This window comes from Caretta caretta, chromosome 26, assembly GCF_965140235.1.
Source record: "Caretta caretta isolate rCarCar2 chromosome 26, rCarCar1.hap1, whole genome shotgun sequence".
NCBI lineage: Eukaryota > Metazoa > Chordata > Testudines > Cheloniidae > Caretta > Caretta caretta.
The window spans coordinates 13,282,332-13,303,654 of record NC_134231.1 but is presented as its reverse complement, the minus strand read 5'-3'; the positions used below and the strand labels follow the sequence as shown (position 1 = coordinate 13,303,654).

The 21,323-nt window shown below is 51.0% G+C and overlaps 1 protein-coding gene across 7 annotated transcripts in view; it reads left to right on the top strand.

Moving 5' to 3' along the window:
* Positions 1 to 21,323, top strand: part of TET3 (tet methylcytosine dioxygenase 3) — a 176,208-nt gene that overhangs the window by 75,024 nt on the left and 79,861 nt on the right. Inside the window, exon 1 of one of the 7 annotated variants that reach the window (XM_075123492.1) lies at positions 17,360 to 17,536. The exons of the other annotated variants lie outside the window; for them this stretch is intronic. The gene's annotated coding sequence lies outside the window, so the exon portion shown is untranslated. Of the gene's footprint in view, positions 1 to 17,359; positions 17,537 to 21,323 lie in introns of those variants that run through there. 7 annotated transcript variants of the gene reach the window in all.

The following is a 21,323-nucleotide window of genomic DNA, read 5'->3' as shown; positions in this document are numbered from 1 at the left end:
GCAGTGTAGGCGTACCCTCCATGACTTTCCCAAAGTGACACGGGAAGCCTGAGGCAAGGCAGGGAATTAATCGCAAGTTTCCCAAGTCCCAGGCTAGTGTCTTAACTACTGGATCATCCTACCTCTCTTATGATGCCTACCATCACTGACTTGCCATGCGACCATGGGCAATTATGACTCTGTATTACTGACCTGTCTAGGCTAACTAGCCTCAAGCCAGGAGCCATGTCTCCTGATTACTAGTCCAACATTGTGTCCGCTAGACCAGTGCTACTCAGGGTTGTGGTCTGGTCCACAAGCCATTGGCTGCCAGTCTGCGCGCACATTGGAAAAAAAAAATTGCCGGTCCCCCACATCAGATAGCTTGAGAAGCGCTGCGCTAGACCGCACTACCTTTTTGGATATTAGGAAAAACTTTTTCACTAAGAGGGTGGTGAAACACTGGAATACTTTACCTAGGGAGGTGGTAGAATCTCCTTCCTTAGAGGTTTTTAAGGTCAGGCTTGACAAAGCCCTGGCTGGGATGATTTAACTGGGAATTGGTCCTGCTTCGAGCAGGGGGTTGGACTAGATGACCTTCTGGGGTCCCTTCCAACCCTTATATTCTATGATTCTACCTCTTCAAGTTCCCTTTCTCCGCATTCGTAACGTGTTCACGGGGATGATACCTACACCCAAAGGGTCGATGAGTTAACATGTGCCCCTCCCTATAGTGTATGTAGGTAGGATACAGGAAGTTCTGAGGTCACAGTTATTTCTGACTCGCAAGTAGTGGTGTGTGAAGATGACAAGATCTCAGAGCATTTCATGGGCCTTTGTTCTGGGACATTTTTTCGTGGCCTATTCATTTAGCTGGTGAAAGATTTTTTTGTTTTGGCCTCAAAATATGCACAATATCTCACTGTCATAAGAATCAGCACAGACATCAGCCTTCGTCTAAACAGAATGTATACATTCTGTGTCTGTCCCTCTGCTCGGGTCTCCTTTTCACTCAGAAAAAGGTCTCCCCCCCCCACTATTTCTTGCCATCTGATGTGAAATGTGAAACGCATCCCTCTTTCATAATCCATAGACCCCAACGGTCTTTGCGAAAGAGAAACCAGTATCAATTATCCTGTTTTTAGAGTGGAAACTGACGCACAGAGAGAGGAAGTGACTTGCCCAAGGCCACAAACTCAGTGGCAGAGCCAGGAATTGAACGCAGGTCCTCTTTTTTCTGGCCCGGGGCCTTAGCCGCTAGGCCATGCAGCCCTAACTTCTGTTTATGGAAGATGTGCTATCCAATGTGTGCATGTCCCGGCACCATTCAGGAAGTCTGCCAGTTCCTGGGCTCGCGTGACCTTCTTTTGCATTGTATTACACAGAATCCAGATTCCTTCCATGTCGGAAGCGCAGGCAGGCGTGGTTAAAAAATAATCTCCTTTGAACTGAGCTAGGGGAATGAACATTCCTCCTCTCCGCAGAACCTTGCGTCCTTCGTGGATGAATTGTGTTTCGCGGTGGGAGATCTTTCCCTTCCCAGTGATAGGAATGGCTTCAATGGGTCATGTGGATGAATTTCACCCTGCATGGGTAGGTCTGCCCATGTGAAGACCCTTCAGGCCCCTGTAGAGCCTATTTTTGGTTAGCCAGGAGTGTACTGTCTTGTTCACTGAGTAGTACAAGCTCCTTGGGCAAATCATTTCATCCCTCTCTTTCCCCTGTTGCTCGTCGTCTGTCTTATTTTTTAGGCTGTAAATTCTTCGGGTTAGAGACTATCTCTGTGTTTGTACAGTACCTAGCACAGTGGGGCCTGGTCTCCGTTGAGGCTTCTGTAATACAAATAATAAAATAATAATCTTAGAGCCAGAGCCTGATCTGCAGTCCTTACCCATGTGGATAGTCTTTATCCACATTGTCCTGCAGAAGTCAATGGGATTGTTAGCATTAAGTAAAGGTTATGCAAGATTGACCAATAGTCTGTACTGGTGAGGAGTTGCAATGAGACCCTCAGCAGGTGTAAACGAAGTCAGTGAGATATGCCCTCTGAGGATCCGGTCATCAGAGTTGTGTTTGCAAGAAACAACCTGGTTTTCCATTGCAGCTTTGTGATGATTAGATGCAAGGGGGATAAGTGTGGTGTAAACAGAGATAAGACAACCTGGGTCTTTTGCCTTCCGAATGGCCTGTCGGTGTCAGATTTCACCTTCTACTCTAATGGCTGGTCTCCTCTCCGCTTAGATGCCCTGCCTTTCAGAAACGCCATGCGTCAAGCAATGCAGGTGTTGCTATGCAACATGGCCCTTTTAATGAATAAGTAAGTGACTGGTACAGAAGAGCTACAGACATGACATCAGTTGTAAAGGAAGGCCTGAAATGTGACCTACCTTCCTATATCTGTTTGCAGAATCCAGCGTTGTGGTGCAGAGACAAAGAGGCTGGGGACTGGAGCTGGTCGAAATAGTTTTGTCTGAACACTTTGTCTTTTCAAAATGGCTTTTGGGGCAAAACAGTTTCTGCAGAAAATCTTCATTTATGTCCAAAATGTTCAGTGTAAAAACGAAATCCAAAAAAGTTTCAGTAAAAAAAATTCATTTTTGAAACAGATTTTTTTTTTTAACCAAAATAATTTTCTTTTTTTTAGCTGAAAACTTTTTTTTTTTTTAAACTGGGGAAAAAGCCTGGAAAGATTTTCACAGGAAGTTTTGAAAAAAAAAGCCCAACCCCAAAATGTTCCAAAATTTCTGTAGAAAAATTATTGGTAGGAGATGCTGATTACTGCGGAGAATCAGGCTTCCGGAATTTCATTCCTTATTGCCTGAAGAAAGTCTGGCTTCTTCCTTCCAGGTGCCAGGGGAGACCCATGAATCAGCCCGTCTGAGGGTCCATCTACACTACAGCTGGGAGCGCGTTTGCCAGAAAGATGCACGGTAGCTTGGCCTGAGCAAGCCTGTTCAAAATAGCAGTGTAGCTGGGGGTAGCCTAGGCTGCAGCTCGTTTGAGTACAAACTCGCCCAGGGTACGTACTCAGGCAGCTTGTGCTACCCCATCTATGCTGCTATTTTTAGTGCACTAGCTTGAGCAGAGCTAGTACATCTGTCTGCTGAGCTGGGAAACATCTAAGACTTACCCTGAGCCACTGGTGTTGGGGCAGCGTGGCTGCATGCTGCTCCTCACTCGGGGCTCATGGCAAAGCCAGAATTGAGCCCTTAGACTTGTTTGACACGGAAAATCTGTCTCCCCTCCCCCGGCCTTTCCTCAAGGGAGCACATCACGACCTTAAAAAGCCCCACCAGCTCAGAAAACTCTTATCCCAGCGGCCCTTCCCCCTGACTGGGCCGGCACAGGAAGGTTGCAGTGGGCATTGTGACTGGAGCGTACGGATTGCTGATTTGCCGATTGCGTGTGCAGTTATGAATTTTCCAACCTTGCTTTGAAAGGGGTCCAAGGCAGATTAACAGATGCTTTAAAGCACCTTTCCCCATGCCTTGGTAATTAGAGGAATGCTCCATCCAAACGCTGTGCTTCCAGCCGCTGCCACTTGTCTGCAGCTAGCATTCCTCCTGCACGTCCCACGCTTCGGTCTGCTCGCTCCTCGGGGAGCTCCCCTCCTCACCAAAGGCCTAAACTGCATTGATGGACTTCGGAAGCCATCCTTGTGCCCCAAGCTTTTCCTCTGCAGTGCAGCATGCGTGTGTGTTTCAGGGGCACGGCTACCGTGTTCCTTTGCTTGGCCCGTCTCAATGCACAGTGCACCACTGCAGGTGTGTTTTACCCTGTGCTCCCAGCCCCTTAGCTAGCCGTGATTAGGGTTCTGTAGCTGGATCAATCATACAGGCCTGATTCTCTCCTCGCTTGAGTCTGATGTTGGTGGAATCTCCCCAGAGTAAAACTGGTGTGAGTGAGATCAGCATCAGGCCCAGTAGGAATATTAAATTAATTATCCATAGAGGTTTTTTCTGAATCCTTCTCTCTGTTTCGCTGGGAACGGTAGCCGCTAAAACAAGCTAACCAATTTATTGGAAATAACGATTTGAACACAGATATCTGGATTTCAGTTATGCTGCTGTAAATCTGTAATAACTGACTTCAGTGGCGTCTCTGGGTTTACAGAGCGCTAAAGTAACCAAAAGCAGCATCCGGTGCAAGACCCTTCATCCCTACTCCATTTCTTGGCCTCTCTCCATCACCCCCCAGCCAGGCATTCTTCCTCCTATCCGCCCTTTTGCCCCCACACCCTTAGTTCCCTGCTGCCAGAGGTGACAGTTGTGGCCGGAGATGGAATACCTGGCAGCTGGCCCAGACCCCAAATCCAGGAGTTTTTCTTTCCATCTGTGGCATCTTGGTGTACTGCTGTTTTCCCTGCGGTGGCTATAAATGGCCCTTTTCTGGTGAGTGGCAGCCTCTCTTTGGCCGGCTAGCCAGCTTCCTCCTGCTCTACAGAGTCATTTTCCCCTCACTCTGTCTGTCTAGATAGAGCCATTCTGTTACTGTCACACACTGGAGACCACAGCCTCTTGCCTGTGTTCCTTAGGGGGGTAGTTGTGCCTAACGGGGCTCTCCTTAGAGAATTGTTTAACTTAGAAATTCACACTCCCCCAGATGTGCACAGAAGTCCAATTATTAGGTTCCGTGTTGAGGGACAGGGAGAGGAAGGAGGATCCAAGGGTTAGAGCACTAGCATGGGACTTGGAAAATGCAGCTTCCTGTGGGAGCCAGGCCACTTAGCCTCTCTGGGCCTCTGTTCCCTATCCATAAAATGGGGATAATAGTGCTGCCTTATGCATAGGGTGTTGTGAGGACAAGTACATTCAAAATTGGGAGCCGCTCAGATACGACTGTGGCCTGGGCCAGCTAAGTACCTAAGAGAGAGAGGAATTCCTGAGCCTGTCTTAACTGTCGCACAGACTTTGTGAGCTGATCTCAGCCCCTCTGGTGCAAATCCACATTGGTTCCGCTGAAGTCAAGGGAGCTCCTTCGGATTTGTGCCAGGGTAAGTGCAACCAGGATCTGGCCCCTTTGACTTACACTCTTCACCTGTGAGACAGTGGGCCAATTCTGGGCCTTATTCTGATCTCACACCAATGACTCCACTGAGATGGTGCTCTCAGCTAGACCAGCGTAAATCGAGAGTGTCTCCATTAACGTGGGTTTATGCTGGTGCATGTGAGAGAAGGCTTGAGGAGCCCAAATTTGACCCTGAGCTTAATCAGCGGCATTAAGCAGCTCTGGAAACGCCTGTGCAATTTGCATGGATCCCACGTGCAGCGGGGTTGCATCTTGTACACTGAGGAGGCAGAAGGGGAACAGAGCAGCAAGAAAAGCAACTAACAAGAGGATACAAGGTAAAGCAGACTCCACCCGGGGCTTGGACAACCCCCCCAGTGAATGATACTAATATAGGGCATTGGAGTCCTTTCACTGTTCCTCCGCACCTCCTCCTCCCCCCCCGGCACGTGTTGCCCAGCTGTGCTGTTCCCCAGTTATCCTCTGTGGCAGCCCTGGTGACCCAGAGCTGCCTGCAGTCCTGTTGTGATACCCGCCGTCCCTCCCAGCTCTGTGCTGGGCTCATGCATGGCCTGATTGGGGCTGTTCCATCAAGTCGTAGGTCTGAAGCACTGAACAAGCCCTGGGGACTGTGGCTGGAGCAGCCCCTGTCCCCTCCACCAGCTACCCTGCCCGCCACACAGCTGATCAGAGAGTGGCTGGGCAGGACCAGGCTGACTGTGATGCCCAGGTGTTAACATTCATCAGGACTCCTGCTGGAGTAAGAGCTGCAGAGCTTGGCTTTGGTCAGGAGCCCCAAACGACAGGTCTCTTCTCCCCCTTTTTCTCCAGACACGTGGGCTGTGGTTCTTCTGTGCGACTGAGCACATTCGAACCCTGGGGCCAGGGCGGTCCCTACGGGAGAGCCCCCTGCAAGAGGGGAGCAGATAGTAAGGGGCATTTGCTGCTCCCATCCATTGCCCCGAGATCACCTGTTAATAGAAAGGCCACGGTTCTGATTCTCCTCCCACGTATCCTGCTGTGAAACCATTGACTTCAGTGCGGTTTATTCCCGATTTATGCTGAGCAAAGGCAAAATCAGGCCCATTCATCTACAGAGCAGCAGCCTCGGTATGTGAATTCTCGGACATAGGATGCAGAGCTTTGCATGGGGCTGGGCAGGGGAACAGCTCCCGGATTTTCAGGGAAACCAAGTTTACGCGGTGAGGCTCTCTGTCCCTACCTAATGTCTGGACCACTTTGCAGTTCAGTCTGCTAGAGTGCTGAAGCTAGCAGACTTTTAATGCAGGTGGTAGAGGCTCTTGGGTCGAGAGATCCTGGGTTCTGTCCTCCCTGCCAGTGACTTACTCCAGGGCATCCCACCATGCTCAGCTGTGTCTAGCTGCCCAGCGCATTGCGGGTGAAGAGTGTAAGTTGCAGGGGGCAGATCCTAGTGGCGCGCACGTTGTCAGAAATCCAAAGGAGCTCCATTGACTTCACCGGGGCCTGTCTGGCTTTGCACCAGGGTGCCTGAGGTCAGAATGTTGCCCATAGAGTGTGTGTTCCAGGCAAAGCTGGGGCAGCTTAACACAGTAGAGGGTGAGCTCAGTGGGGCAGAGAATCTGGTCCCTTGGTCTCCTGGAGGGTCAAGCCAGCGTCTTTCACCTGCCCTTGAATTATCCCATGTACCTGTGAAATAATAGCCAGGAAGGTGCTGGGATTCAAGCTTTTTCTATGGAGTGGAGTCAGTGGGCAGTGCCCATGGCAGTGGTGTCTTTATCTCCTCCCCGGCCTCAAACCAGCCCTCACCCATTTTCCTCATGGCCTGTTTCCTTGTGGTTTGCGCAAGGTCAGGCGGGATTCTTTCAGGCAGTGAGCTCCAGCACATCTGACAGCAGACGGTTTCCAGAGCTCCCTCTCCCTGAGACGCTCTCCAGGCCACCCCTCGCTGCGAGGTGCGTGTCAGACCTCGAGCCAGCCCCCCACTCTTGGCATCCTGCCTTCCCTTCTGGCTCCGTGGAATGATCGGCGTGGCTGCCTCCATAGCCGGCTCTTCTGGACGGTGTCTCCCTTAGTCCCGCTGGGGGAGCCGTAGCTTGCAGAAGGTGTGGGGGAGCGCTGCTTGCAGTGATTTAGTGAAATGCCCAATGCAGTCAGCTAGGGTGTCTTGGAAAGGCCCTTGTCATACCGGACGTTGGCAATACCAGGAGGGCTGAGCTGGAGTGCCGATGAGAAGCGCAGTGGGGAAAGTAACTGAAATACTTTCCTCATGCATTGTATTTTCCAAATGGACAAACTACCCTAAATTCTCAATTACTGAGGGACAATCTTCACTCATTGCTATTTTTGCTTTCCACAACCAACTCTCCGTATAAGTTTTCATAAGTGATGTACCTGAATACTTGGATGCTAATATCTAAACTGTATTCTTCAATCTACTCACCTAAATTTGGGTTATTGCTGATTATGCACCATGTCAGGGTCGCCCGGGGGGCAAGTGGGGCAATTTGCCCCGGGCCCCGCAGAATACTACAGTATTGTAACCCTTTTTTATGGAAGGGGCCCCTGAAATTGCTTTGCCCCAGGCCCCCTGAATCCTCTGGACGGCACTACACTCTATGTATCTTATGACTTTAAAAACAAACTTTGTATTTGTGGATAATCTAAGCACTATACCCAGATGTACAGACATTCATTTCTTAACCTGTGTACTATATAACTTTTTTTAACATTAGCTTTAATAAAATTTCTCATTTCTTCCATTTCCTTTTTCTTACAGTGCCCCTAGGAACATGAAAGGGAAAGATCTTCCCTTTCTTGCTCAATTCTCTTTCATCCTGCTTGTACAGGGGTTTGTTATTATAGGGCTGCTTCTGAACACTGGCTTATTATAGGGTTGTTTGCACCAGTTTGTTATTGTAGGGTTGCTTGTGGGTGCTGGGCTACATATGTTTATTTTCACTACTGGCTGCTGTGGAAGGATGGGGCGAGGAACGAGCGTAGAGTACACCAGGGTCTCTTGAGCTACGCATGTTCTTTGCTCTAAATCAGTGGCTCTCACCCTTTTCCAGACGACTGTACTCCTTTCAGGAGTCTGATTTGTGTCACGTGCCCCCAGATTTCACCTCACTTAAAAATGACTTGCTTAAAAAAATCAGACCTAAAAATCCAAAAGTGTCCCAGCACACTATTACTGAACAATTGCTTACGTTCTCATTTTACCATATAATTATAAAATAAATGAATTGGAATATAAATATTGTACTTACATTTCAGTGTATAGCATATAGAGCAGTAGAAATGTCATTGTATGACTTTTTAGTTGGTAGTGACTTGGCTAGTGCATTTTATGTAGCCTGTTGTAAACCTAGGCAAATATCTAGATGAGTTGAGGTACCCCCTGCAAGACCTCTGCGTACCCCCAGGGTTGAGAGCTACTGCTCTAAACTGAATAACTGATTCTTGTATCATCCATGCGTGATCCCGCACTTTTCCCAGTAGGAGTTGGAAGTGCAGGACTCACCCTAAGAGTTGCGTGGCACACACTTGGGGCCCGACCAAATTCACGGACCATTTTTTGGTCAATTTCATGGTCATAGGATTTTAAAAATCGTAAATTTCATGATCGCGGCTATTTAAATCTGAAACGTCAGTGTTGTAATTGTAGGGATCCAGACCCAAAAAGGAGTTGGGGGAGGGGGGTTGCACGATTGTGGGTGGGGGTGGTTTGCAGTACTGCTACCCTTATACCCGTGTTGCTGGTGGAGGCCGGGAGCCCAGCTCTGAAGGCAGAGCCACCGCCAGCTGCAGCCGCGCAGAAGACAAGGAGGAGGGCAGGGTACGGAACCGCCATCCTGACTTCTGCCCTGCTGCCTGCAGAGCTGGGCCCTCAGCCAGCAGCCGCCGCTCTCCGGCCGCCCAGCTCCGCAGGCAGCAGGGCAGAAGTAAGGGTGGCGGGGTAGGGGATTGCCACGCTTACTTCTGCCCTGCTGCTGGCGGGGTGCTGCCTTCAGAGCAATCTGTGAAATCTGTGTAGTGTAGGGTAAAAGCAAACAAAAGACCAGATTTCGTGGTCCGTGACCTGTTTTTCATGGCAGCGAATTTGGTAGGGCCCTACACAGATTGTATTGGTGTTTTTATTAACCGTATGTTGCAGCTAAGGGTCTGTCTACACTGTGCTATGGGGCCTGGGCTTTTTTAGCCTTAGAGTTTCCAAGCCCGCACTTGTGTGTCCACACTGCCTTATAAACCTGGGTTTACAATTGCTGGACCCAGGTCTCAGCCGTGCTAACAGTTCAACGCTGCACGACACAGCCCTTCTGACTCAGGTCTCTGGCTTGAGCTGCGTCCACCTAGCAGAATGACAGGGCTTGGGCCTGAGTCTCAGCAGGACTTGGACTCCGACCCGTCCCCTGTGGGTGGGTCCCGGGACCCAGGTCGGGAGTGCTTGGTGACCCAAGGCAGACACATCTGTGTGCGGATGGTGGAGGGGTTTGGGCTCAAACTAGAGCCTGGCTTTACCAGGCAGCCCAGACCGAGCCTAGCGGGGTTTGCTCCTTCTCCCAGAGCAGGGATCTCCCAGCCAGCACTGGTGGAGCAGCAGCAGGGATGCTGCCAGTGCAGGGAAACCGCAAGCTGAGTCTCTGGCCTGGATGAACTCCATTCGCGCGCTGAAGTGCGAGGCAGGGAGCCAGCGAGACTCACGTCTCTTGGAAGTCTGAGGTTTCTGGTTGTCAGTGGCGTGTTTGCGTCTCCCTTGCTGACCTCCTGAGTACACTCTGCTACACACACACACACTCCTCCCCACATGACAGAGCTGCGCTGTGCAATGGGACGTCCATTCCTCCCCCCGCTCCTTCCCCCAAATCAGCCAAAGCCGCAGCTGACGATGGCAAAGACCTTTGTCCCCAGGGAGGTGACAGGGGGTGGACAGCCGCCCCCCACATCTTCTTGCTGCTGGAGCTCATAATTGAAAGCATGAGCTGGTACAGCTTCGAGCTGATCAGCTCTCTGGTTCCCTGCGAGCAGAAACAGCTAAGCACAGGCAGCCTGGCCAGCCCCTACCGCCCTGCTTCCTCAAGGGCAGGGCTCTAGTGGGGGCAGTTTGGGTCTGTCTTTTGTCTGGTTTAGGTGAAGGATCTGCCCAGCTTTCATAGAATCCTAGAATATCAGGGTTGGAAGGGACCTCAGGAGGTCATCTAGTCCAGTCCCCTGCTCAAAGCAGGACCAGTCCCCAACTAAATCATCCCAGTTAGGGCTTTGTCAAGCCTGACCTTAAAAACCGCTAAGGAAGGAGATTCCACCACCTCCCTAGGTAACCCATTCCAGTGTTTCACCACCCTCCTAGCGAAAAAGTTTTTCCTAATATCCAACCTAGACCTCCCCCACTGCAACTTGAGACCATTGCTCCTTGTTCTGTCATCTGCCACCAGTGAGAACAGCCGAGCTCCATCCTCTTTGGAACCCCCTTTCAGGTAGTTGAAAGCAACTATCAAATCTGCCCTCATTCTTCTCTTCCGCAGACTAAACAATCCCAGTTCCCTCAGCCTCTCCCCATAAATCATGTGCTCCAGCCTCCTAATCATTTTTGTTGCCAGCTTTGCAGTGACCCTGGCTGTCCAGGTTCCTTTGAGTGATCTGGGACAGAGCCACCTATTCGCCCAACCCTGGAATAAAGCGCTGCTTTGAATTCCCACTCTTCCCCCTCCCCCAAAGAAAGCCGACCTGATCTAAAGTCTTCTGAAGTCTTTGGGGGTCTTTCTACTTGCTGCAATCGGCCTCTGGGGCAGGGGGCTTTAATTTATCCTTTTTGTCTCTCCAGAAGAGGACTTGGCCCGGGCTGGAATGAAAATCCCCCTGGCCTTTCTCCCACACCCCCTATGAAGGTCTAGGGGAACATGTGCTGCATTCTGCCGACTCGCTAGCCTAGATCCGCTTGTGCTCGGCGAGATCTTACAGCAAACCCGTGGTCTCAGCAACGTGCTAGATCAGTTGGAGAGGCAGCGGGATAGTGGAGTCAGGAGACTTGGGTTCCATTCCCAGCTCTGCCACTGACCTGCTGGGTGCCCTTGGGTGGGTGAGGCTTTGTGTCTCAGTTTTCCCTCCTGCCCTGTATCCATTCAGACTGCAGGCTCTCCAGGACAGGGTCTTACTCTGAGGCCTTTGGGATGACAGGGCAGGGAGAGTTTTTGTACCAGCAGCATGCTCCTCATTGCTTTGACCTTGGTGTCAGCACAATTAGCCGTGCCTGGGGTGGAGTTCAGTGAAGAGAGAAAGGTGGCCGGGGGGGCTTTGCAGAAATTTCATTCTGACTTCCCCGGAGCTGTAGGAACAGCTGCTCTTTGTAGACCATCTAAAATACGTAATAGAAAAAAGAATTGAATGGGGCAAAGCTAAATATACCCTGCCTTATAATTATCTCGCCCTCCCTGGAGAAATGGGTGGGGCCTCTGCTCTGTGCCCCTTCAAACCGCTCCTTAGCACCCACCTCTGCTTCGATACTTAGAAGATTACTTATATTATGGTAGAAACTAGAAGTCACAACTGAGATCAGGGCCCCATTGTGTGAGGCACTGTACATACAGATAGCAAGAGGCAGTCGCTGCACCGAGGAGCTTACAGTTTAAATAGACAGGACAGACATAAGATGGAAGGGGAAACTGAGGCACAGAGCATGGGACAGGATTTGCCTGAGTTCCCACAGTAGGTCCATAGCAGAGCTAGGAATAGAACCGGTGGCTTCTGAGTTCAGCCCCGTGCCCTATCTGCTGCTTCCCTTGTGCTGCTCTGTAAGGCTCCTTTCTGCCCTTCAAATCTTCCCCCTTAAACTCACCCACTTTGTGCTACCTGATAAGAAATCAGCCCATTTGTGATGGCTGGATTGAGGGACAGATGTAGCTAGTTGGCACTTACAATAAGTGTGGAAAAAAGAAAACAGCCCAGGTGTCTAGGGACATGATGTATTTGACTGGATCTGTCACCCTGCCCACGTGTCGCTCATCTCCTAAGATTGGGACGTCTGTAGACGCAGGCACCTTGCTCTCCATTACTAAGCGCAGGGGTTCTCAGACTTTTGTACTGGTGACCCCTTTCACGCTGCAAGCCTCTGAGTGCGACCCCCGATACATTAAAAACAGGTTTTTGTATATTTAACACCTTTATAAATGCTGGAGGCAAAGCGGGGTTTGGGGTGGAGGCTGACTGCTCGCGACCCCCCCGTGTAATAAACTTGCGACCCCCTGAGGGGTCCCAACCCCCAGTTTGAGAACCCCTGACTTAGCGCAATCTGGATGGGGGGGTCTGGGGTTGCTGCAGCCACGCCTTCATTAAACAACAATTAACTGGAGTGAATTGCTCTCGTCGCCGAGCCTGGGATTTCTCCTGGGTCCTGGGGCTGGATCCTCAGCTGGCGTAAACTGGCATTGCTCCGTTGACTCCGGCGGGAGCTGTGCTGAACGACAGCGGCGGAGGATCTGATCCCGTTTCAGCACCAGCTTGTGGGGCGTGGGAGCATGACCGACGTTCTCCTGGCAGGTGCAGATCACAAACCCAGGAGAGAGAGGGGCAAGCGTCTAGCTGGGAAAGGGGAAGCGATGAGGTAGTGTTTGGTGGTTTGCCTTTTTGTTTATGCCTCTCACCAGGCTCCGGACTGGGCAGGAGCTCTCCAGGGTGGAGAAGCAACTGAATGGGACAAAGCCACTGCAGCTGGAGTGGGCGTGTGAGAACAGGATGGAGCTCTGCTTGTTTGTACCCTGCACACGCCCTTCGGTAGCTGACGTCACTCAGGCTCTGGGTCTTCCTGTCCTCGGCCAAAGTGGGTGTGCGTGCGGGTGGGTGGTGTATGTGTGCACGTGGGTTTTGTGCGAGGGCCCATACGTGTGGGTGGAGCTGTCTGTAAGTATGGGAACGTGTGTGTGCAGACACATGCATGCGAGGTGCATGAGCACACAAGTGTGTGTGTGTGGGGGGGGGTTATGCATGAAGCTGTGTGTGTGTTTTGTGTGGACACACACAGCTCCTGTGCATACGTGTGTGTGTGGGAGTGTTTACCTGTGCGTGTGAATATGTCGGGGAAGAGGAGTGGCTCCTAACCCAGGGCAGGGTTTTGAAGCCCAGGAGCCAGGGCTGCTTAGGAATTGCTTCAAGAGCTGGGAAGGCAGAATGCAGCTACTGTCAGAAAGCTCTGCAGGCAGCCAGTTGTCCGTCACCCGGATCCCGCTCTAGTTTAAAGAGCAGGGATGTGCAAACGGCTGCGCATAATGAGATGAGAACCAAGTGAATATGGTACATTGCACTTCATGTGCCCCTAAGCACCGCACAAAGAATAACCAACTCCCCTCGCGTCACCCCAGTGCGCTTCTACAGCTATAGATCTTTGGTTGCGTGAAAGAGGTGGTGAAATACCATTATCTCCATTTTATGGCTGGGGAAACTGAGGTACAGGGAAGGGAACTGATTCACACCAGTTTGTGTCCAGAGCTGGGAATAGAACCCAGGCACCTTGACTTGGTTTCCCCTGCTCTAACCATTGGATTGTGCTGCTTACATTGGGTTAGCTGCCCCTGGGTTTCACCCTCCGACCCACCCCCGGCCTGTCACTTGGTGCTGTCAGATGATATCTACACTCGCTGGTGTGGTCCCAGCCCATTTTAATGTTTAATTTCCCTTTGTTCTCCTTCGGGGCACTCCTGGGCTTGGTAATGCCAGGTGCCCATGGAGGCAGCTGGCTGAATGGTCCCGTATTTGTATTTGTCTTATTATAAGTGAGCTATTAACAGACTCCCACCAGAGAAGCTTACTGCTAACCACACTGGGAAGTAGGGCAGGACCCCAGCTCACATTCACTTGTAGGGGAGAGCCAGGTGCCCAGCTGCCCCTTGGTGCTTTAGAGAGCCGGTCCCTGAAACACGACGGGAACAAGCAAACACACAAAAAATTCCTGCAGGCCCGAAGATCAAGCCGGGCTGGTGCTTCCTGAGCGAGAGGGATTTAAAACCTGTTCCCTGGCTTTGCCAGCTGTTGATTTTTCCTGCGGAGAGAGCGTGCGGTTTGGAGCTGGCTTCGGGAGTGACACTTGATTTACAGCGGGCAGGAAAATGGAAGAAAGTCTCGGCTGTTTTGTTCTGGGTTATTTTATTATTATGATTATTCATTCAGGAGATTTTTAAACAAATAGTCCCCAGCTTTGAACCATTTCTGGTTTTTACATGGTCTGGCTGTACAGCCAGGGGACTACTAGTCCCAGTCCGGACGAGAGATCTGGGCTCTTGTCTCGTTCTGATGCTTAGCAAAATGATGCAGGGCTGCTTTGGGATTCAAAGGCTTGTTCCCTCCTGGGATGGCAGGAGCTTGCTTTCTCCTTTGGGATCCAGTAAAACCTAAACCACAGGTTTTCTTAATGGCTTTTGGCAAGCAGCACCCGCGCCAGCTGATGTCCGCAGGTATGAGTATGCTGCCACGTCCTCACCGGTATTGTTATTGTTTGTCTCATGGATAGGTTGTCAACCAGATTATATATGGGCAGAAGTTGAAGCTTGCACTCTGACTGTGGGATGAGAGACAACAGATGAAAGGTGGATAAGACAAACGGGAAGGGTATAAGGCAGCAGCGAGACTGTTATGAGTGGCACTGAGATCCTCAGACAGAAGCGGAGAATTGGATTGTCATATTCTCAGGACAACAGCAGCTTCTACCTAGCCATTTGCTCTTGGGGACTTTTGGGCTTCATGTGTCCACCAGCGTAGCAAGCAGCTTGTGATGTGGCGAACAAGGATGATTGAGAAGAGGCAGCCAGGAGGTCAGCCAGCATACGGATAGCCTTCAAGAGAAGCTTAGCTGGTTTGTCTTCCGTCATCCTAACCACTTGCCCTACTCACTGAAGGAGTTGGGATGTCACTACATTTGCTATACTTAGTTCTCCATAGACCCCCTGCAGTTCCCTGTAAGAGCTTCCCCATCTGGCCAGTCATAACAGGATTTCACTCAGGAGGGCCTATTGTGAGCTTTAGAAAGTTAGCAAGGACAAGGCTGGGCCAATGTCCCCTTTAGCATCCAGTGTAGACCTGTCTTCCCAAGGGAACGGGAAAACTTAAAAGACGCCCACTTCGCGCATGCCTTCATCCTGGGCTTCCCTCTGCCTTTGGGGCAGATAGGGGGAAATTGACATGAAATATTATTTTAAAATCCGGAAAATGTCCTGCCCCCAAGTTTTAAATGAACACTCATTCCTTTGCAAAGCGTCAGCACGGGATCTTCAGTGCTAAAAGCACACATTTCTATTGCTTGAGATTAAGTTACTCCTTTTTAGCTGGTTGCGGTAGTACGTTCTTATCCTTTGAGTCAGACATTTGAGTGGGATGCAGCACACTTAGCAAGTGTGTTGCAGAGGCAGTGTGGGCTGGGAGCCTAAGGGCAGGTGCTCAATTCCTATTAAAAGTTGCTGGGAGTTGGGCACCTCACTGCTTTTGAAGTTGTGGAGCTCCAGAACTGCCCTGTTGCAGGCCACATTTCTCTGCTCTCCCTGTGTTTTTGATCACTGCCAGTTCATACAGACCTTCAAGGGCCTGAAAATTAACTCCATATGGACCCAAACCCTAATGGGCATGTGCGATAGGTCTGTACCCCATCGGGAATAGTGATCATGGCAGACCCTTGGGAACAACCAGAAGGTCTCCAAGGCACGGGAGCTGAGACACACCAATGCAGTGGTACGGGGGAACCATACGCTGCTGCTGGCTGCTCCTTGGGGAGATGAATGGCCTTTGTTCTGCAGGGGTTTCTGGCAACTACCAGCTCTTGGAAGACACGAAGGGTCACTTGCAGTCTCTTCCCATTCATGCCTTGTCCCATGGAGCCCCTGGGCAAGCCTCTTCCATTCCTGCACCCAGAAGATGCAGTGCTGCTGGCTTTTGTGGTTCCTTGCCATTCAAGCCGGCCTATTTTAGATTCTTTTTGAGTTCACGTGGTGCTTGTGTATTGGAAAACCCCTGCAGGAGAGAGCCCATCCGTCTCCCCACAGAGCAGCTAGCAGCAGTGTATGGTTTCCCCGTACCACTGTGTTGATGTGTCCCAGATCCCTTGTCTTGGAGACCTTCTTGCGAATGAGATGGGGAGTGAGATCCCCATGGTTCATTCAGTCCTCATCCATCCCGCGGAGACTGCCAACATGGGACCAACCTGGATGCTGGGTTTTGTGTCATTAGCAGCTGGATCGAGACTGTCTTGTATCACGAGGAGCAGGGGTTGTGATTTGTGCCTTGTGGACACACGCCCTCTGGAAACCAGAGACCCCAAACTCTCACCAAGGAGCCAGCATCTTGGAGTCTTTGCCCACGTACCAGGATTTGAACCGGATGACTCTTCCTTCCTTGCACTAACCTCCTGAGCCGTCTAGCTCACCGCCTTGTTCCAGGCACCTGGGATTTAGGATTGACGGACCTGCACTTAGCTCCCCAAATGCCTTGGGAGCCAGGAGCGGGAGGAATAACACGTGTAAAGCTTGTTGGATCACTAGGTGGTGGCTCTTTCTCAGCTGATCAGTCCATAATAAGATATGACTGGAAAATGTTACCTATCCCCTCCCCAGTATTGCTGTCAAGTTGATTTTGATTCTTCCGCCAGTGAGCGGGTTACAAGTCTAGGACCTCGTGATCGGGATCCCGTGCCCCGCGGTAGGTGATTGGCAGCATGACTCTACGTAGGCATGTACGGTGGAGTGACTCCACAATTCCTTGGTTCTGTGAGCTTCCCTGATTACATCAGATGGGGAGTGAGAGCAGGCAGAAGGGTGGCCGGTTGCTTTCGTTCCCACGCAGGCTCTCCTAGATCCAGACCTGGGTTCACCCAAGGTTGAGGGGCTGCGGCGGGGGGGGGGGGGGGGCAGTGTTCAGCGAGCACTGATCAGACTGAGGCTTTCCCACTAGAAATGCCTTGGTGCATTAAAGAAAACAGCAACCGGCCACTGTCATGTTCCCAAAAGGGAGTGCCCAGCTCTGCGTTAAGGGATACGGGGGTTGGGACTATGCTGCAGGAGCAGCATATGCTACCAGTCCCTTTAACGGAACAGTCAGGGGGCATTTAAGGTTCTTTGACTGAAGCTGGAGGCAGAAAAACTCGGCGCTCGCAAAATGCTGAATCTCCGCTTTTCAGGGGCAGGGGATTTGGTGCCAGTCGATTTATTTATTTATTCATTTCTCTATTTTGCTTTTTCAAAGCCTCCCCGAAGAGGCCGAGGCCTGCCCCCTCTGAGCCCGCCGGGGCGCGGCGTTTTATTTCAAAGGGGTGGGGGAGTTAATTCTGTCCCTCCGTCGCCCGCACCGACCCTGCTTTCTCCGCCTGCATGCAATACTGCTGCCATTCCGGCTATGTACGTGCACTGTGCAAGAAGGATAATGGCCCCTACAGCTGTTCGGCGGGGGGAGGGGGAAGTGTGTGTAGGCTGAATAACTAGATCAGTGTTTCCTCCTCTGTGGTCCTTAGTTGTGGTGTGTCACGTTTTCCTGTGGACCCTTCCATGCTTCCCTTTCCTTTCGCCTCTCTGTTTTTGGTTCTTTTCCAGTGGATTCTGCAAATGTAAGTGTTCCCTTTTGATCTTTCCCTTGTGTGCAATTTTTCCGAGATGTCTGTCTGTCTCTCTCTCTCTGTCTCTCTGTCTTTGTTACAGAGAGTGCCAAGGTTTACCCGGCGTGTGTGTGTTTGGTTGAACCTTGGCACTGGTGTGTGTGTGTGTGTGTGTGTTAATCTGGTGCAGCTTTCTCTGGTGTCTGTCTGTCTGTCGATCTACTGAGTGCAGAGATTACAAGCTGGTGGGAGGCAGCATGTCATGTTTAAATCGCAGAATTTGCAAACCGCAGCTGAACTGGCAGACAGGGCAACGATGTGGGAGCACCGACCTTTGTAAGCTGTTGCTATGGAAAACCAGCCCTTGCTGCTCCCCACCTTTTCTAAAATATTGCACCAGGTCCATGCAGCCATCTGGGCAGGGGGTGAGCTCAGAGATAGTTTTGCTTTGACAGCATTTGCCCCCCGGGGCACCAAAGTAACTAGACGGGGAGGCGAGCGGTGGTGGTGGGGAAGACAAGAGAGGAAACACATTTCTTCAGCACAAAGGTTACCCTGTCATTTGTAAGGTCCTGGAGATCCGCGGTGGGGTTTTCCTGTAATGATCTTAAATTATAAATGGCTACTAACTTATTTTCTTAAGTAGCTTACTGAATTTGGAAGCTTTCCAAGGTATATTTGTGTGTGTGTGGTTTTCTTTCTTTTTTTGGCTGAGGCATTTAAAAAAAAAAAACTCACTTTCCCTTAAGGTGGATTTTTTTTTCCTTCTAAAAATCTTGTCTGCTTCACTTCTGGGGGAACTTAAAAACGATCATTGGGGGAGAAAAAAAGCTGGGGATTTAAAAAAATTTATCTTTATTATTTGCCTGGGTAAATGAAAGGAGAGCTAGCCCAGGGGTGCGTTTTCAAGGGGAAATGGTGGTGGTAATCGAGGTGTGTGTGTGGGGGCATATTTGTCATGAAAACTGGGGTGACTTTGTCCCGTGGGAGGTTGATTTCTACAGCATCACTCAGGCAAAAGAGAGAGAGGGAGTCTGAGTAATTGATCCCCACTAAGGAAGCAGAATGGCCTCACAATGCACACCCTGCGAGATCTTTGCAGAGATTGGCAGATCCAAAGCCTTCTCGGGGCCAAGGGAGCAGGGGCGGCGATGCTGCTGATAGCTGGGGTGTGTGTGGGGGGGAGAGAAGCAAGGGAAAAGGCACGAATTGTAGAGGTTCCTCCTCAGAATTCCCCCACCTCCAGCTGCGCTGCAAAGGAACAAAGGGAGCCGGGCGGAAAAGCCGTGATGTGCAGGATTTGTTAGATAAGGGGTAGATTTGATTGGCTCCGTGTGTGAAAATCTGCCTCTGATCTGTAAAAGATATTAGATTTATAATTAACCCTTTGGGGAGCCCAGCAGCACAGCGGAATTGTGTCTCCAGGCTGCAGTCTTCCGTACCTTATTGCCCCGGACTGCAGCTCCCAGTTCAGGTATAGCTGGGACGGATGATGCACTTTGCCTCTCTCCTTCGGCATTTAATTGAGCAGAGCCTGGGGTTTGTAGAGGAACTTTTTCATCAATTCAGAAATTTTAAGGCCAGAAGGGGTCACTGTGCTCATCCCCTGGCGATCCTTGCATCGCGCCCCCCTCTTGCTTAACTAGAGCAGATTACCTAAAGACACCCCTCCCACCTTGACTGACAGCCTTCATGTGAACTTTAGTGTGATAGGGTTTTTTTTTTATCTTGGTCCTTAATGGAATCCCCGGGCGGGTGATAAACACAGTGGGAGCAAAGACGACCAATGTGCAGCGTGCATAGTTACCCTTTAATATCCCTGTGACCTCCCATAACTATCACAGGTTAGCTAGTTGAGGGCATGGTCATGTTCCCACTGAAGTCAAGGAGAGTCTTGCGCTGGAGTTCTGTGAGCTTGAAGCCCACAGCCTGCCAAGCTCTGTGTGTTGCTCCTCTGGAAGACACACCTGAGAAAATGTCTGATGTGCATCTAAGGTGCAGGTGTGGCCCTTGTACAGTCTGAGCCAGTTTATAGCTTTTCACTGCAGCCCCCGTCGAGCCACTCGGCTTGGGTCTGCAGACTGGAGGTTCGGTTCACCAACGTTTTGTGGGTGAGGTCCGTGTCTGGGAGCGACGGCATCTAGTAGCGAGAGCAGTGTCCAAGCTCCCACGTGCCTGGCTGCCGATGGACCCCCCACCCCTGCCTGACATCCAGCTGCCGCTGCTGTTCCAGCCCTGGGCTTCCCATGCCCAGAGCTCTGCTGATTCTGCTCAGCCCTGGTCGGCAGCAGCATCCCCTTGCTGTCCTGGTTGCATGGGACTTCGTGTTTGCAAAGCCCTGAGAGGTCACTGGATGCAAGGGTTCAACTGCAACTTGTTAATATTCGTTAACACGCCAAGTGCTGTTTTCGCAGTGGTCCCCAAATGCATTCAGTTCCCCACCCCCATAATATTTCTGTGTATTTTCAACGGGCTTAAACGAAGCACTTAAAAGCTGGCGTGTTGGCCGAGCTGCTGAGAACACAGCTATAATTGTGTGGCCCTTGATGGTTTTCAGCGCCACGTCCTTCCCTTTTTCATTCCTTTTGAATTTCTAATTGCGGTTACACTGGTGTTCTCCTCTCCCCGTCCACGAGGCACATCTCGGAGAGGAGGAAACAGAGCAATTAGGAGGAATTCCCGTAGCCCAGTTCGTTTCAGACCTTTCCTGCCTGCCTAGGTTTTTGGATACCCTCTTCTCCTCCGTAACATTGGTGCATCCCCCAGAGATGAACACACCACATGTCTGTGAATTAGGACAGTGCTACTATCCCCATTGGAACAGATGGGGAAACTCAGGTTTGGGGTCTGTCTACACTGCAGTCAGAGGTGTGACGCTGCAGCACGTGTAGACGCACCTGAGCTAGCTCGCTCCAACAGCGGTGAAGCTCAGGCTGTAGGAGCCCAGCCGGGACCCTCGAGTGTGTACTCGAGTGGCAGTCCCATGCTGCCATGGCTTCCCTGCTATTGGATCAAACTACGCTTGGGTACGTCCTCGCATGCTGCAGTCACCCCTCTGACTGCGACATAGACATCTCCACAGAGAGACTGAAGACCAGGTCGCGAAGTGCTCAGCCCCCGCAGAGAGATCAGTTCCCATTTAGTCCTCTCAGCCACGGCCCGATTTTCAAAGGTGGTCAGCAGCACCCAGCAGCTCCCATGGGGACATGTAGGGCCAGATTTTCAAGTGGCACCTGTTTTGGCCCAAGGAGTTGGTGGCGGGGCTGAGGATTGAACCTAGGTCTGCTCTGCTGTCTTTCAGTCGGAGGGTCTTAACCGCTAGACCAGACTTCTTTCCTTGTGAGCCGAGGTCTGGAGTTCTGTGTTCAGGTCTAAGCCCCACAGGGCTAGCGAGCTAGAGGGAATTTGAAGGAGAGCAGCGAAAGTGGTGCTCGGGTTGGAGGGCACTGATTTTTGGAGCAAGAATTCGATAGGTGTAGAGCGCGCCAGGGTGAGGGCGAGTTGGTAACTCTCTATGGGCATTCAGCAGACATGGACACCAAGGGTAGAGGGTCTTGTCTAGGTGATGGCCACAACTAGGAAGGACGGGATGAGATGAACGATAGGAAGACCGAGTCTGAATATCTGTTTGGCTGTGCAACGGGCTGTCCCGGGAAGTGAAGAGACACCTGTCATTGGGTTATTTAGCACACAGTCTAGCACAGCCCTGGAGAAGCAACCTAGAGCAAGGGACTGTCCTGCACTAGGCACAGACAGAATGAAATGGGTTGCATGTGTGGGTGCAGGGAGAGGGTCCCCC